The 15,731-nt window shown below is 38.7% G+C and overlaps 1 protein-coding gene across 8 annotated transcripts in view; it reads left to right on the plus strand.

The window, feature by feature from the left end:
* The first annotated feature begins 1,160 nt into the window (after positions 1-1,160).
* LOC139381973 (E3 ubiquitin-protein ligase MARCHF8-like) overlaps positions 1,161-15,731 on the plus strand; it is a 156,954-nt gene continuing 142,383 nt past the window's right edge. For 4 of the 8 annotated variants that reach the window (XM_071125857.1, XM_071125862.1, XM_071125863.1 and 1 more), the window contains exons 1-2: positions 1,192-1,522; positions 12,841-12,902. The gene's annotated coding sequence lies outside the window, so the exon portion shown is untranslated. Of the gene's footprint in view, positions 1,523-12,840; positions 12,903-15,731 lie in introns of all 8 variants that reach the window. The other 4 variants (XM_071125859.1, XM_071125864.1, XM_071125861.1 and 1 more) reach the window with 4 other exon arrangements.

Genomic DNA, 15,731 nt, shown 5'->3' on the forward strand with positions numbered 1-15,731 from the left:
AAATATAATCTCCCAACCACCCCCTGACAAAATATTCTCAGCAATGTGACAACCAACCTGTGAGACAACCAACCTTGGTCTCCAATTGTTAGATGCATGTACATTTTAACAGTCAACTAAAATCCTAAATCATCCTCAACTTCATAATCTTCATCATCATCATCATCATGTAAATATCTCACCATGAATATGACAAGCCCCTATCAACAGTGGTTTAACGCAGTTTCATGCCACACCCCCTAGCTAATCTCATGTTATTTTAACATTTTTTTTTTGTTATTGCTGTTTTAGAGCTCGAGGATTCTTGAAAGACAGGACAATTTAAACTTTTTTTCATCAAATGCAACTAACTGGATATATGTCAATTCGGTCAGACACCATAAAAGGCATTTCATTTTTACAATTATTGTCCAACAAGTGTTTAAAGGCCTCGATTGCTTAATGCTAACATTAGATTATTCAATTTTGTCATATAAATCTCCAAACTTATTTTTGTTTTGTTTTATAGGTATATTAAATTCTCAGAGGCTAATTTAGTTCGCATTTTGGCATGTTTTTCTAGATTTAGAACATAAAACAACATTTATAAAGCAAACATTATCCCTTAGGTCTAGCACTGTAAATACTTCAATTGTTTGAACATAATGTTGCAGAACAGTGATTACAATATAAACACAAAATGTATTTTAAGGGTTTAGTCATCAGTGACTGAGTTGACTAAGGGTTTAGTCGCCACTGACAGAGTTGACAACATTTTTTCCTGTAAAAAATAAAAGTTAATTACAAACATATGAAATAGAGGGAAAATTATTCATTTGAAAATCCCCAATAAACACATTCATCTGTCTGATGGAGTTGGCATTGGATAAAAATCTGTCGGAGTTGATGTCATAATGAGTTGACAAAAAAATATTTGTCTTATTCACTCAAGTGGAAAACACAGTAGCAGTTTAGTATTTCCTCAGATGCTTTATGACTTTAAACCCGAATTAAATGAATATTGTATTTTAATCTATCAGGCAGATGGAGTTGACAGTGTATGGTAGTGGCCATGGTGATTCAAATTGTGTTTAAATCTATCAAAAGCAGAGAAAAGTAAGCCCCCCCCTTCTCTGACGTGCCTGCCTTAAAGCCGTTTTTCTACACGTCCTATTTTTTTCACTCAATTGTAACGCGGAAGTCAGTGAAGCATACTTATGCGGATGGGCGCTATGAAATATACTAAACATCATCACCATTGAGCCTGGGAGAAAGCGCCGGTGGGTGATCTTTTTTTGCTCTGCACCGTGTGTGCATTTTGAACGGGGGAAGTGAGTGTTTCATCGCCGCGGACAACTTCGGAAAATGTAAATGTCTGGCTACCTTGTAACTGCTGCGCCTTATATAAAAAATTATCACAGAGACGACGCATGTCTTGATGGAATAGCTGAGACTATACGGATTGTGTGAATATCTGCACTCCACGATCACTGTAGCCTACATAAATACATAACTGACAGTATTTCTACAGCATAAAAATAAGGTGGGTGTGACATTAGCCTACTTCAAAAATAGTATGTGCGATATGGACCCATAGCGAATCAGCTGCTTTATTCTGAATATATTTCATGTCAGCTAAGGCTAAATAGCCTAGGTATTCATACAGTTTTGTCCGGTTGGCGAGTAGGCTTGCTGTTATTGATTTTTATTTTGTTTGCACAATAATTCTGTCACATTCCTCTGCTCTTTGAGAATGCCACCATTAGGCTATTCTTCTTCCAGTGTTGACATTAATGGTCCTTTATTTGTGATTATGTGAGATAATCAGATGGAATATCCTCGGATTGGCTACCCTAAATAAAATTGCGCTGTTCTTCAATGTACCATCACATAGTTACTGTATGGAAGCCCATTCCTGCCACCAAAACAAACAATAAGAAAATGTCTATGTAAGTAAATATTTTGAGATACAGTTCACATAGGATATGTGGTGGGGTACAAATTGTTTTCCTGGGGCCCAGAGTTTGTCCTGATCTAGTAGGCTAACCAGGTAAAACTCTGGATGCTAGTTGTATGGTATGACAATAATAAATCAGATGTAAAACAAACCGCTTTTATATGGGCTATGATGGGACCAGATTTTTTTTCTAAGCAGGTAAAATGTTTGTTTTTTTAACTGGAAAAACTCCTGGCCCAAGGAATGATGAAACTCTTAAAACACGTTTTACGTGCCCCCAAACAGTTGGGTTTTTTGTTTGTTTATTTGCGTTGTTTGTAACCTATTTTTGTACTTATTTTTTACATAATGTTGCTGCTTCCATCTCTTATGACCGAAAATAACTTCTGGGCATCAGGACTGCGATTACTCACCACAGACTGGCAGAATCCTTTTATTCCTTTATTGAGGCTGACGTGAACGATATACTGCTTTCTCGGGAACAGGCCCAGATCCCCGTGATTTGCGTGAAGAGGAGGCGGAGAAAAAGGGTACGGAAGGGCGGGCTGCCTTCTGAGAATTCATAGGCGATTGAATAAGCCCCACTTCCTTCCATTCTGCTAGCAAACGGGCAATCTTTGGACAATAAAATAGATGACTTACGTGGAAGATTAAACTACCAACGGGACATTCAAAACTGTAATATCTTATGCTTCACGGAGACATGGCTGAACGACGACACTATCAACATACAGATGGCTGGTTATAAGCTGCACCGGCAGGATAGAACAGCGGCGTCTGGTAAGACAAGGGGCGGCGGACTATGTATTTTTGTAAATAACTGCTGGTGCACGATACCTAAGGAAGTCTCAAGCTATTGCTCGCCTGAGGTAGAGTATCTTATGATAAACTGTAGACCACACTACCTACCTAGAGTTTTCATCTGTATTTTTCGTGGCTGTAGCTCCATTTGGCAAATCTGACCATTCCTGCTTACAAGCAAAAATTAAAGCAGGAAGCCCCAGTGACTAGATCAATAAAACAAGTGGTCAGATGAAGCAGATGCTAAGCTACAAGAAGCATGAAGCAGATGCTAAGCTGTTTTACTAGCACAGACTGGAATACGTTCCGGGATTCCTCTGAGAAGTAGACCACATCAGTCATTGGCTTCATCAATAAGTGCATCGATCACGTTTTCCCCACAGTGACTGTACGTACATACCCCAACCAGAAGCCATAGATTACAGGCAACATCTGCACTGAGCTAAAGGCTAGAGCTGCCGCTTTCAAGGAGCGGGACTCTAACCCGGAAGCTTATAAGAAATCTCGCTATGCCCTCCGACGAACCATCAAACAGACAAAGCGTCAATACAGGACTAAGATCGAATCGTACTACACTGACTCTGGTGCTCGTCGGATGTGGCAGGGCTTGCAAACCATTACAGACTACAAAGGGAAGCACAGCCACAGCCAGTGACACTAGCCTACCAGTCAAGCTAAACTACGTATATGCTTGCTTTGAGGCAAGCAACACTGAAACATGCATGAGAGCACCAGCTCTCCGCAGCCGATATGAGTAAGACCTTTAAACAGGTCAATGCTCGCAAGGCCGCAGGTCCAGACGGATTACCAGGAAGTGTACTTCGAGCATGCGCTTACCAACTGGCAAGTGTCTTCACTGACATTTTCAACCTCTCCCTGTCCGAGTCTGTAATACCAGCATGTTTCAAGCAGACCACCATAGTGTCTGTGCCCAAGAACAATAAGGTAACCAGCCTAAACGAATACCGACCCATAGCACTCACGTCTGTAGCCATGAAGTGCTTCGAAAGGCTGGTCATGGCTCACAACACCATTGTCCCAGAAACCCTAGACCCACTCCAATTTGCATACCGCCCCAACAGATCCACAGATGATGCAATCTCTATTGCACTCCACACTGCCCTTTCCCACCTGGACAAAAGGAACACCTATGTGAGAATGCTATTCATTGACTACAGCTCAGCGTTCAACACCATAGTGCCCTCAAAGCTCATCAGTAAGCTAAGGATTCTGGGACTGAACACCTCCCTCTGCAACTGGATCCTGAACTTCCTGACGGGCCGCCCCCATGTGATAAGGATCGGTAACAACACATCTGCCATGCTGATCCTCAACACAGGTGTCCCTCAAGGGTGCATGCTCAGTCCCCTCTTGTACTCCTTGTTCACTCATGACTGCATGGCCAGGCACAACTCCAACACCATCATTAAGTTTGCCGATGACACAACAGTGGTAGGCCTGATCACGACAACGACGAGACAGCCTTTAGGGAGAAGGTCTGGGACCTGGCCGTGTGGTGCCAGGACAACATCCTCTCCCTCAGCGTGCTCAAGATAGAGGAGATTATTGTGGACTCCAGGAAAAAGAGGACCGCGCACTCCCCCATTTTCATCGACGGGGCTGCAGTGGAGCAGGTTGAGAGCTTCAAGTTCCTTGGTGTCCACTTCACCAACAAACTAACATGGTCCAAGCACACCAAGACTGTTGTGAAGAGGCACGACAAAACCTATTCCCCCTCAGGAGACTGAAAATGGGTCCTCAGATCCTCAAAAGGTTCTATAGGTGCACCATCGAGAGCATCCTGACCGGTTGCATCACTGCCTGGTATGGCAACCGCTCGGCCTCCGACCGCAAGGCACTACAGAGGGTAGTGCGAACGGCCCAGTACATCACTGGAGCCAAGCTTCCTGCCATCCATGACCTCTGTATCAGGCGGTGTCAGAGGAAAATAAAATAAATAAATAAAAATTGTGAACTACTCCAGCTACCCTGGTCAAATACTGTTCTCTTTGCTACCGCACGACAAGCGGTACCGGAGCGCCAAGTCTCGGTCCAAGAGGCTTCTAAACAGCTTCTACCCCCAAGCCATAAGACTCCTGAACACCTAATTAAATGGCTACCCAGACTATTTGCATTGCCCCCCCCCCCCCCCCCTTTTACACTGCTGCTACTCTCTGTTGTTATCATCTATGCATATTCATTTTAATAACTCTACGAACATATACATATTACCTCAAATAACCGGTGCCCCCGGACATTGACACTGTACCGGTACCCCCCTGTATATATTCTCGCCATTGTTATTTTACTGCTGCTCTTTAATTACTTGTTACTTTTACTTCTTATTCTTATATATTTTTTTAACTGCATTGTTGGTTAGAGGCTCGTAAGTAAGCATTTCACTGTTGTATTCGGCGCATGTGACTACTAAAATTTGATTTGATAATTATATTTTAAAACTTAACTAACAGGGCGATGGGGGGTCCTTTACACAGATAAAGAGACAACAACTGTGATTGGACCATAGAACTAACAGGGCTGAGCTTGCTTTATTTGCAGAGTTGTATCCTGTAGGCCTTTGCATCTGTAATTAAAATGGAACTGGCACAGTATGTCATCACTATTGTGTTGATTGATTATTTCCAGTCAATCATTTTGGATTAAAAAGGCCTAGGGTCATTTCCATGTAAAAGGACCCATGAGCACCAAAATGTTAATTGGAGCATATCAAATTGGGTGTCAAATGAAAGCTGAGTCTAGATTTTTTTGTTGCAATACATGTTTCAAAAATGTTCCAACTAAAAAATTGGGAATAAGCAAAGTCTCTGATTTCTGGTCTAACAGATGGAAAGGGGGATTTAGATAAATTCTTCTAAGGTATTAGAAATACAACATAACACAATAATGTTGAACTAAAGACCCGTGCCAACTAATATCAACACTTATATTTAGTTTTGGAGACATTTATCTGCCTTCTGTATTTAAGAAACATTTACTTGTGACTTGAAATTCCGTTACCAAAACCCCATATATCTTTAAGATATTCATGAGGGAGGGAGGATAATGAACGTTCACAGAAGTAACAAGGTAGTCCTATCAATTAGGTAGTGCTTTTTTAATATCAATTTTGTTTTTGAATTATTAAGTGATTAAAACTGGAAATTCCGTTATCAAAACGGTATTTTCAGAGGAAGAAAAAATCAGTAACTGCAATAGAATTCGGACCAAAGAGAAATCATATAAGTCATACACCACAGTTGGGTTCACAAGTTTGAACAGCACAGTACAGTAAAGAACAGTGTATAGTACAGTAAATAACAGTGTATAGTACAGTAGAGTACAGTGTATAGTACAGTAAATAAGTGTATAGTACAGTAAATAACAGTGTATAGTACAGTAGAGTACAGTAAATACGTGTATAGTACAGTAAATAACAGTGTATAGTACAGTAGAGTACAGGGTATAGTACAGTAAAGAACAGTGTATAGTACAGTAAAGAACAGTGTATAGTACAGTAGAGTACAGTGTATAGTACAGTAAATAAGTGTATAGTACAGTAAATAACAGTGTATAGTACAGTAGAGTACAGTGTATAGTACAGTAGAGTACAGTGTATAGTACAGTAGAGTACAGTGTATAGTACAGTAGAGTACAGTGTATAGTACAGTAAATAACAGTGTATAGTACAGTAAATAACAGTGTATAGTACAGTAAATAACAGTGTATAGTACAGTAGAGTACAGTGTATAGTGCAGTAAAGAACAGTGTATAGTACAGTAAAGAACAGTGTAGAGTACAGTGTAGAGTACAGTGAATAAGTGTATAGTACAGTAAAGAACAGTTTATAGTACAGTAAAGAACAGTGTATAGTACAGTAAAGAACAGTGTACAGTAGAGTACAGTAGAGTACAGTGTATAGTACAGTAGTGTATAGTACAGTAAAGAACAGTGTATCGTACAGTAGAGTACAGTAAAGAACAGTGTATAGTACAGTAGAGTACAGTGTATAGTACAGTAGTGTATAGTACAGTAAAGAACAGTATATAGTAGAGTACAGTGTATAGTAGAGTACAGTAGAGAACAATGTATAGTACAGTAAAGAACAGTGTATAGTAGAGTACAGTGTATAGTAGAGTACAGTAGAGAACAATGTATAGTACAGTAAAGAACAGTGTATAGTAGAGTACAGTGTATAGTAGAGTACAGTAGAGAACAGTGTATAGTACAGTAAAGAACAGTGTACAGTAGAGAACAGTTTATAGTAGAGTACAGTGTATAGTAGAGAACAGTGTACAGTAAAGAACAGTGTATAGTAGAGTACAGTAGAGAACAGTGTATAGTAGAGAACAGTGTATAGTACAGTAAAGAACAGTGTATAATAAAGAACAGTGTATAGTAGAGTACAGTAAAGAACAGTGTACAGTAGAGAACAGTTTATAGTAGAGTACAATGTATAGTAGAGAACAGTGTACAGTAAAGAACAGTGTATAGTAGAGTACAGTGTATAGTAGAGAACAGTGTATAGTACAGTAAAGAACAGTGTATAATAAAGAACAGTGTATAGTAGAGTACAGTGTATAGTACAGTAAAGAACAGTGTAGAGTACAGTGAATAAGTGTATAATACAGTAAAGAACAGTTTATAGTACAGTAAAGAACAGTGTATAGTACAGTAAAGAACAGCGTATAGTACAGTAAAGAACAGTATATAGTAGAGTACAGTGTATAGTAGAGTACAGTAGAGAACAATGTATAGTACAGTAAAGAACAGTGTATAGTAGAGTACAGTGTATAGTAGAGTACAGTAGAGAATAGTGTATAGTACAGTAAAGAACAGTGTACAGTAGAGAACAGTGTATAGTAGAGTACAGTAGAGAACAGTGTATAGTAGAGTACAGTAGAGAACAGTGTATAGTAGAGTACAGTAGAGTTCAGTGTATAGTAGAGTACAGTAGAGAACATTGTATAGTAGAGAACAGTGTATAGTACTGTAAAGAACAGTGTATAGTAGAGTAGAGAGTACAGTGTATAGTAGAGTACAGTGTAGAGTAGAGTACAGTGTATAGTAGAGTAGAGTACAGTGTATAGTAGAGTACAGTGTGTAGTTGAGTATAGTGTATAGTATAGTTGAGTATAGTGTATAGTAGAATACTGTAGAGAACAGTGTATAGTACAGTAAAGAACAGTGTATAGTACAGTAAAGAACAGTGTATAGTACAGTAAAGAACAGTGTAGAGTACAGTAGAGTACAGTGTAGAGTACAGTGAATAAGTGTATAGTACAGTAAAGAACAGTGTATAATACAGTAAAGAACAGTGTATAATACAGTAAAGAACAGTGTAGAGTACAGTGAATAAGTGTATAGTACAGTAAAGAACAGTTTATAGTACAGTAAAGAACAGTGTATAGTACGGTAAAGAACAGTGTATAGTACGGTAAAGAACAGTGTATCGTACAGTAGAGTACAGTGTATAGTACAGTAGTGTATAGTACAGTAAAGAACAGTGTATCATACAGTAGAGTACAGTAAAGAACAGTGTATAGTACAGTAAAGAACAGTGTATAGTAGAGTACAGTGTATAGTAGAGTACAGTAGAGAACAATGTATAGTACAGTAAAGAACAGTGTATAGTAGAGTACAGTGTATAGTAGAGTACAGTAGAGAACAGTGTACAGTAGAGAACAGTGTATAGTAGAGAACAGTGTATAGTAGAGAACCGTGTATAGTAGAGAACAGTGTATAGTACAGTAAAGAACAGTGTATAGTACAGTAAAGAACAGTGTATAGTAGAGTACAGTGTATGGTAAAGTACAGTAGAGAACAGTGTATAGTAGAGAACAGTGTATAGTACAGTAAAGAACAGTGTATAATAAAGAACAGTGTATAGTACAGTAAAGAACAGTGTAGAGTACAGTAGAGTACAGTGTAGAGTACAGTGAATAAGTGTATAATACAGTAAAGAACAGTTTATAGTACTTTAAAGAACCGTGTATAGTACAGTAAAGAACAGTGTATCGTACAGTAGAGTACAGTGTATAGTACAGTAGTGTATAGTACAGTAAAGAACAGTATATAGTAGAGTACAGTAGAGAACAATGTATAGTACAGTAAAGAACAGTGTACAGTAGAGAACAGTGTATAGTAGAGAACAGTGTATAGTAGAGTACAGTAGAGAACAGTGTATAGTAGAGTACAGTAGAGAACAGTGTATAGTTCAGCAAATAACAGTGTATAGTACAGTAAAGAAGTGTATAGTACAGTAAAGAACAGTGTATAGTAGAGTACAGTAGAGAACAGTGTATAGTACAGTAAAGAACAGTGTATAGTAGTGTACAGTGTATAGTAGAGTACAGTAGAGAACAGTGTATAGTAGAGAACAGTGTATAGTACAGTAAAGAACCGTGTATAATAAAGAACAGTGTATAGTAGAGTACAGTGTATAGTACAGTAAAGATCAGTGTATAGTACAGTACAGTGTATAATAGAGTACAGTTTATAGTAGAGTACAGTGTATAGTAGAGTAGAGTAATGTATAGTAGAGTACAGTAGAGAACAGTGTATAGTAGAGTACAGTAGAGTTCAGTGTATAGTAGAGTACAGTAGAGAACATTGTATAGTAGAGAACAGTGTATAGTACTGTAAAGAACAGTGTATAGTAGAGTATAGTAGAGTAGAGAGTACAGTGTATAGTAGAGAACAGTGTAGAGTAGAGTACAGTGTATAGTAGAGTAGAGTACAGTGTATAGTAGAGTACAGTGTGTAGTTGAGTATAGTGTATAGTAGAATACTGTAGAGAACAGTGTATAGTAGAGTACAGTGTATAGTAGAGTACAGTGTATAGTAGAGTAGAGTACCGTGTATAGTAGAGTAGAGTACCGTGTATAGTACAGTAGAGAACAGTGTATACCACAGTAGAGTGTATAGTACAGTAAAGAACAGTAGAGTACAGTACAGTGTATAGTACAGTAAAGAACAGTAGAGTACAGTACACAGTAGAGCACAGTAGAGTTGAGTACACTATATAATATTGTATTCTACTGTACTATACTCTACTGTTCGGTGCTCTATGGTACTCTACTATGCTCTACACTACTTCGATGTCCACAGTTGTGAAACATAGACGTCTATGATTGGTTTGGACTTATTTAATGGCAGAGCTATTAAAATAATAGCCAGTGTGTAGAATAATACTCAAATATGCAAAGTAGGATATTGCATATTTATACCTTTGTGTACCTATTCAGGATACATCATCATGAAGAGAATTGCATTCATATCCATAATTATGCATTTCTGGGGTGGGTATAATTTGTGGAACATTCCAACAGGAATCTGTTCCAAAAACGTTGTGAAGTGCAAGGTTGCCAACAAACAACTCATGCAAAGTAGCATAATCAATTCAACAATTTGACGAATAGGCATCAACTCACCACGTAGGTTATTCTTAATGTTTGTCCATAGGCTGCCACTGGCATTTTCCGGAATAAATGTGGTGAGTGAAAAACTTTAATTAAATAGTCCACTCCCAACCTGGTATCTTATTCTACCGCTATACAACTTTGTATGTGTTGTTTGTTGATAACCTTGTTATTTACAAAGTTTTTGGAACATATTCCCGTTGGAACATTCCACAAATTATACCCACCCCATTTCTGTGTAGTACAGATCAGGGACCTATGATGAAATTATGTTACTGCAATTCCGGAGCAAGGTGTAAATCCACTCCACTTACTGTAGTTCAATCACCCAAAAAAAATATTTTTTAAAGTCAGTGTGTCAAGTCATAGATAACACAAAATTATTTCTGCAGACATCGTTGAATCTTAATTCGGAGCAGATAGTTAAAGAGTTTTTTGAAAACGTGGACACAACTGTTAAGCGTGGTCCTTGTGCATAGAGTTGTTTGGTTTTTTAAACTTGGAAATCAATGGTTTTTGTTTCCATACATTTTAAATCATGAGGCAAATCAGTCTGAACAACTGTACTTTGTCCCTCTTTTCCAATATTTTTTATTAAACCAAATCAAAAGTGCTGGGGGCAATGCCAGCTCGCCACACATTTGCTGGCAGCTCTGCTGTGCTAGTCTCTTCAATGTGGATTGATGGGCATTGATGCAACAAATGAGGAAACATAATCTATATGTATGATATACTATCTCAAACATACAGTGGGGCAAAAAAGTATTTAGTCAGCCACCAATTGTGCAAGTTCTCCCACTTAAAAAGATGACAGAGGCCTGTAATTTTCATCATAGGTACACTTCAACTATGACAGACAAAATGAGAAAAAAAATCCAGAAAATCATATTGTAGTATTTTTTATGAATTTATTTGCAAATTATGATGGAAAATAAGTATTTGGTCGCCTACAAACAAGCAAGATTTCTGGCTCTCACAGACCTGTAACTTATTCTTTAAGAGGCTCCTCTGTCCTCCACTCGTTACCTGTATTACTGGCACCTGTTTGAACTTGTTATCAGTATAAAAGACACCTGTCCACAACCTCAAACAGTCACACTCCAAACTCCGCTATGGCCAAGACCAAAGAGCTGTCAAAGGACACCAGAAACAAAATTGTAGACCTGCACCAGGCTGGGAAGACTGAATCTGCAATAGGTAAGCAGCTTGGTTTGAATAAATCAACTGTGGGAGCAATTATTAGGAAATGGAAGACATACAAGACCACTGATAATCTCCCTCGATCTGGGGCTCCACGCAAGATCTCACCCGTGGGGTCAAAATGATCACAAGAACAGTGAGCAAAAATCCCAGAACCACATGGCCCCCCCATGTGGTTCTGGGATTTTTGCTCACTATTCTTGTGATCATTTTGACCCCACGGGTGAGATCTTGGTCCCCACGGGTGATACTTTGGTCCCAGCTCTCTGCAGGTCATTCACTAGGTCCCCCACCTAGTGAATGACCTGCAGAGAGCTGGGACCAAAGTAACAAAGCCTATCATCAGAAACACATTACGCCGCCAGGGACTCAAATCCTGCAGTGCCAGACATGTCCCCCTGCTTAAGCCAGTACATGTCAAGGCCCGTCTGAAGTTTGCTAGAGAGCATTTGGATGATCCAGAAGAAGATTGGGAGAATGCCATATGGTCAGATGAAACCAAAATATAACTTTTTGGTAAAAACTCAACTCGTCGTGTTTGGAGGACAAAGAATGCTGAGTTGCATCCAAAGAACACCATACCAACTGTGAAGCATGGGGGTGGAAACATCATGCTTTGGGGCTGTTTTTCTGCAAAGGGACCATGACGACTGATCCGTGTAAAGGAAAGAATGAATGGGGCTATGTATCGTGAGATTTTGAGTGAAAACCTCATTCCACCAGCAAGGGCATTGAAGATGAAACGTGGCTGGGTCTTTCAGCATGACAATGATCCCAAACACACCGCCCGGGCAATGAAGGAGTGGCTTCGTAAGAAGCATTTCAAGGTCCTGGAGTGGCCTAGCCAGTCTCCAGATCTCAACCCCATAGAAAATCTTTGGAGGGAGTTGAAAGTCCCTGTTGCCCAGCAACAGCCCCAAAACATCACTGCTCTAGAGGAGATCTGCATGGAGGAATTGGCCAAAATACCAGCAACAGTGTGTGAAAACCTTGTGAAGACTTACAGAAAACGTTTGACCTCTGTCATTGCCAACAAAGGGTATATAACAAAGTATTGAGATAAACTTTTGTTATTGACCAAATACTAATTTTCCACTATAATTTGCAAATAAATTCATTAGAAATCCTACAATGTGATTTTCTGGATTTTTTTTCTAATTTTGTCTGTCATAGTTGAAGTGTACCTATGACGAATTACAGGCCTTTAAGTGGGAGAACTTGCACAATTGGTGGCTGACTAAATACTTTTTTGCCCCACTGTATCACTTACATATACATGTTTTGTTATTGATATTATTTAAATTGTTACTTACACATCTCAACCGTTTTAAATAGTATCGTCCAAAAAGAAATTATTGGTGGCGTGATTGTGATTCCATACATATTGGTGTGCATTAATAATAATTAGGTAAACCATAGGTCGGTGACTGATGAGAATTTACATTTCATTTTCATATTTTAATTGACGTAACCAAATGTTCACAGACTGCGCGAGACACCTCTATCCTGCACCGCTGCTGCGCGATAGCCAAGCCTACAAAAGCAAGGTTTGTTGTGAATTGTATCCTTACCTAGGTTTGTGCATAGTCTGTTATCATTATGCTGTGCATTTCTCTCTCTCTCTCTCTCTCTCTCTCTCTCTCTCTCTCCTTAAATCACCGCAGCAGCTGTGGACTCATGTTTTTCTTTCCTCTTTATTTCATCATGATGGACGGTTGGATCCGTTTTACTTCATTTGCTGCCATTTCCCTGTCACCAATTAATTTAGTGCTGTGCTTTGGACTTAATCAACCTCAATTGGAACCTTATTCTTATACCATTTTCCTCTGACCCCTCCTATTTTAGATGGATGTGTTTGCATGCTTGTGTTTGAAGGCTATGCAGGGCCGGCCCTAGACTTTTGGGGGCCCTCAGCGAGATTTGGTTGGGGGACCCCCACACCTCACGAGCATTACATTTTAGTGGCCCCCTTCTTGATGGCGGAGAGAAACATTTGAATTTATTTTGTTTATTTCTGGCAATTCTACGTGTTTTGCCATGTGGAGTAGAGAACATGTTGCAGTTCTAAAACAATATTTCTGCAATTATACCCATTTTGCAATGGGGTGGAGAGAAGTTTAACAATTTATAATGTATTTCAGTCCATTCTTCTCCTTTTGCCATCAGGTGGAGATATTTTGTCTTTCTTTTAAACTAATTTCCTGCAAATCTACACATTTTGACTAGATTTATGCCATGTTAATGATATCTGAGTGAGATTGACTAACAAAATAAATGTTGGCCCCCTAGAGGTCAGGGCTCCTTTGCACATGCCCTGTGTGCCTGGTTGGTATTCAGCCATAATAGCTGGCTAGACTAACTTACCAATCTAAAATTGTTATCTGACATGGCCAACTGAGGGACTGTCAGTGACTGACATAAAAAGTGGAAAAACTGCTGATGCACAACCAAATTTCAAAATGGCACTTTGTGTATTCTACTCTTCTAACTCTCCACAGAAAGTTGAGTCCGCGACTGAGTTATTTTTTGTGTGGTAGGGAGCCCCTGGCGGCCGGGGGCCCTAAGGGACCTCTTATGCCTGGAGTACTGGCCAACAAGCCAGTAGAATTGTATTGTATTTGGTTGTATTCATGTCAATAGGATAAAGTCCAGCTGCCATGACACTTGTGTGATCAAAGAGGTGTTTCAATGGGTAGACCAATTCTATACATCTTGGTAACTATCTTTGCTAAAGCTTACAAACCTAAGAGAGATAGAGAGAGACCTGAGAAGAGACAAAGAGGGAGAAATTATATTTAAACTTCCCAATTAAGAAGCTAAATCTGGAGAGAGGCGTTTCAAATCTGTCAATGAACGTGGGGAAAAACCGACAGAGAAGAAGAGAAAGCCAAGCGAGTATGCTGTTCTATTGTCTGCTAGCAAATCAGATAATTTGTTCTCTTCAAGTAATTTGGAGAGAGAATGGGATCGGAACATCTGAAAGCTTTTAGAAGCTCTCCTCCAATTAACTATTCATCTTAATTTCTTTTCCTAGTGTGACACAATGTGGTGGTGATTCTTAAGAAAGTCCTCGTAGTTAAAAGTGAGTTTAGAGTAGCAGAAGATTGATTTGTACATTATCACTCATTCCCTACTGTGTTAACTTAAATATAAATATATTTTTAAACCAAATTAATTTTACTAAGTCTAGGAGAGAAATCTGGAGTTAATTATGAGTCATATTTAATTAACTTCAAACTGTTAAAAATATATATATATATATATTTCAGGAATAAGGCATCCCTACACATACAAACTAAATACTTGCCCATCCTCACTCATCTCCTCCTCGTTAACATTAGTTTGTGTCTATAGAACAGAGTTTCCTCTTATGAGAACTCATGTTCAGGAGAGGACTGTATAAAAATGTAGTCTGGGGAGGATTGTTTATAAAACAGTCCAGCGGGGTTTCAAAGTTACTGATGAAGTTTGTGTCTATAGAAGACAATTTCATGGCCAGGGGAGGATATTGTACATTATATAACAGGGGTGTCAAAGTCAAATGGACGGAGGGCCAAATAAAAAAATCAGCTACAAGACGAGGGCCGGACTGTTCGAATGTTCATTGAAAAATTTTTAAATGACGCATATAGTCTAGTGAACCTAATTGAACCTACTGAAAACCTAACAAATATATTACAATATGATCAGATAAATAAAGCAATATTTTCTTATGGCTCTGTCAGTAATCTTTAATTTTCAACAGACACAAAAGACAAATTTCCTTTATATAAATATCCCCATAACATGAACATTAAATGAAAGAAACCGGTATTCAAGGCACCATCAGTAGACTATATTTTCTATTTTAGCAAAAGTGGGCTAAATTTACTTCAAAGAAAAAACAATAATAGCAATTTTCTATCATCCACTCAACTGAAATATTTTTAAAATATAATTGGATTGAAATACAAAAAAATAAAGTGCAAAAATCTATTAATCAAAAACAACACTTTGTTTAAGGAGAAGTAACATGCAGTGAAAACAAATATTACATTTTAACTTTTAAACTTGAACTGAGTAAAAACTCTAAATATGTGATTGCACAGTAATGTTCACTTGTTTGAGGTTGAGGGTGATACTTGGTGGTGTCCCATCTTTTCCACAAGTTCATCAATGTTCGGGGTAAGGCTCTGAGCTGAAGAAATCCTCAGAATTGAGTGGAGGTGTTCAGCAGTAAGTCGACTTCTGTGTGATGTTTTGTTCAGGTTCATCAAAGAAAACAGTTGTTCACACAGGTATGTGCTGCCAAACATAGACAACGTTTGAGCAGCCTGGATGCGCAGCTGGGGCATTGTGCCGGGGAGGAAACGGGCGAACTCCGCAGCACCCACTGC

The sequence above is a fragment of the Oncorhynchus clarkii genome, chromosome 23 (genome assembly GCF_045791955.1).
Source record: "Oncorhynchus clarkii lewisi isolate Uvic-CL-2024 chromosome 23, UVic_Ocla_1.0, whole genome shotgun sequence".
Lineage (NCBI taxonomy): Eukaryota > Metazoa > Chordata > Actinopteri > Salmoniformes > Salmonidae > Oncorhynchus > Oncorhynchus clarkii.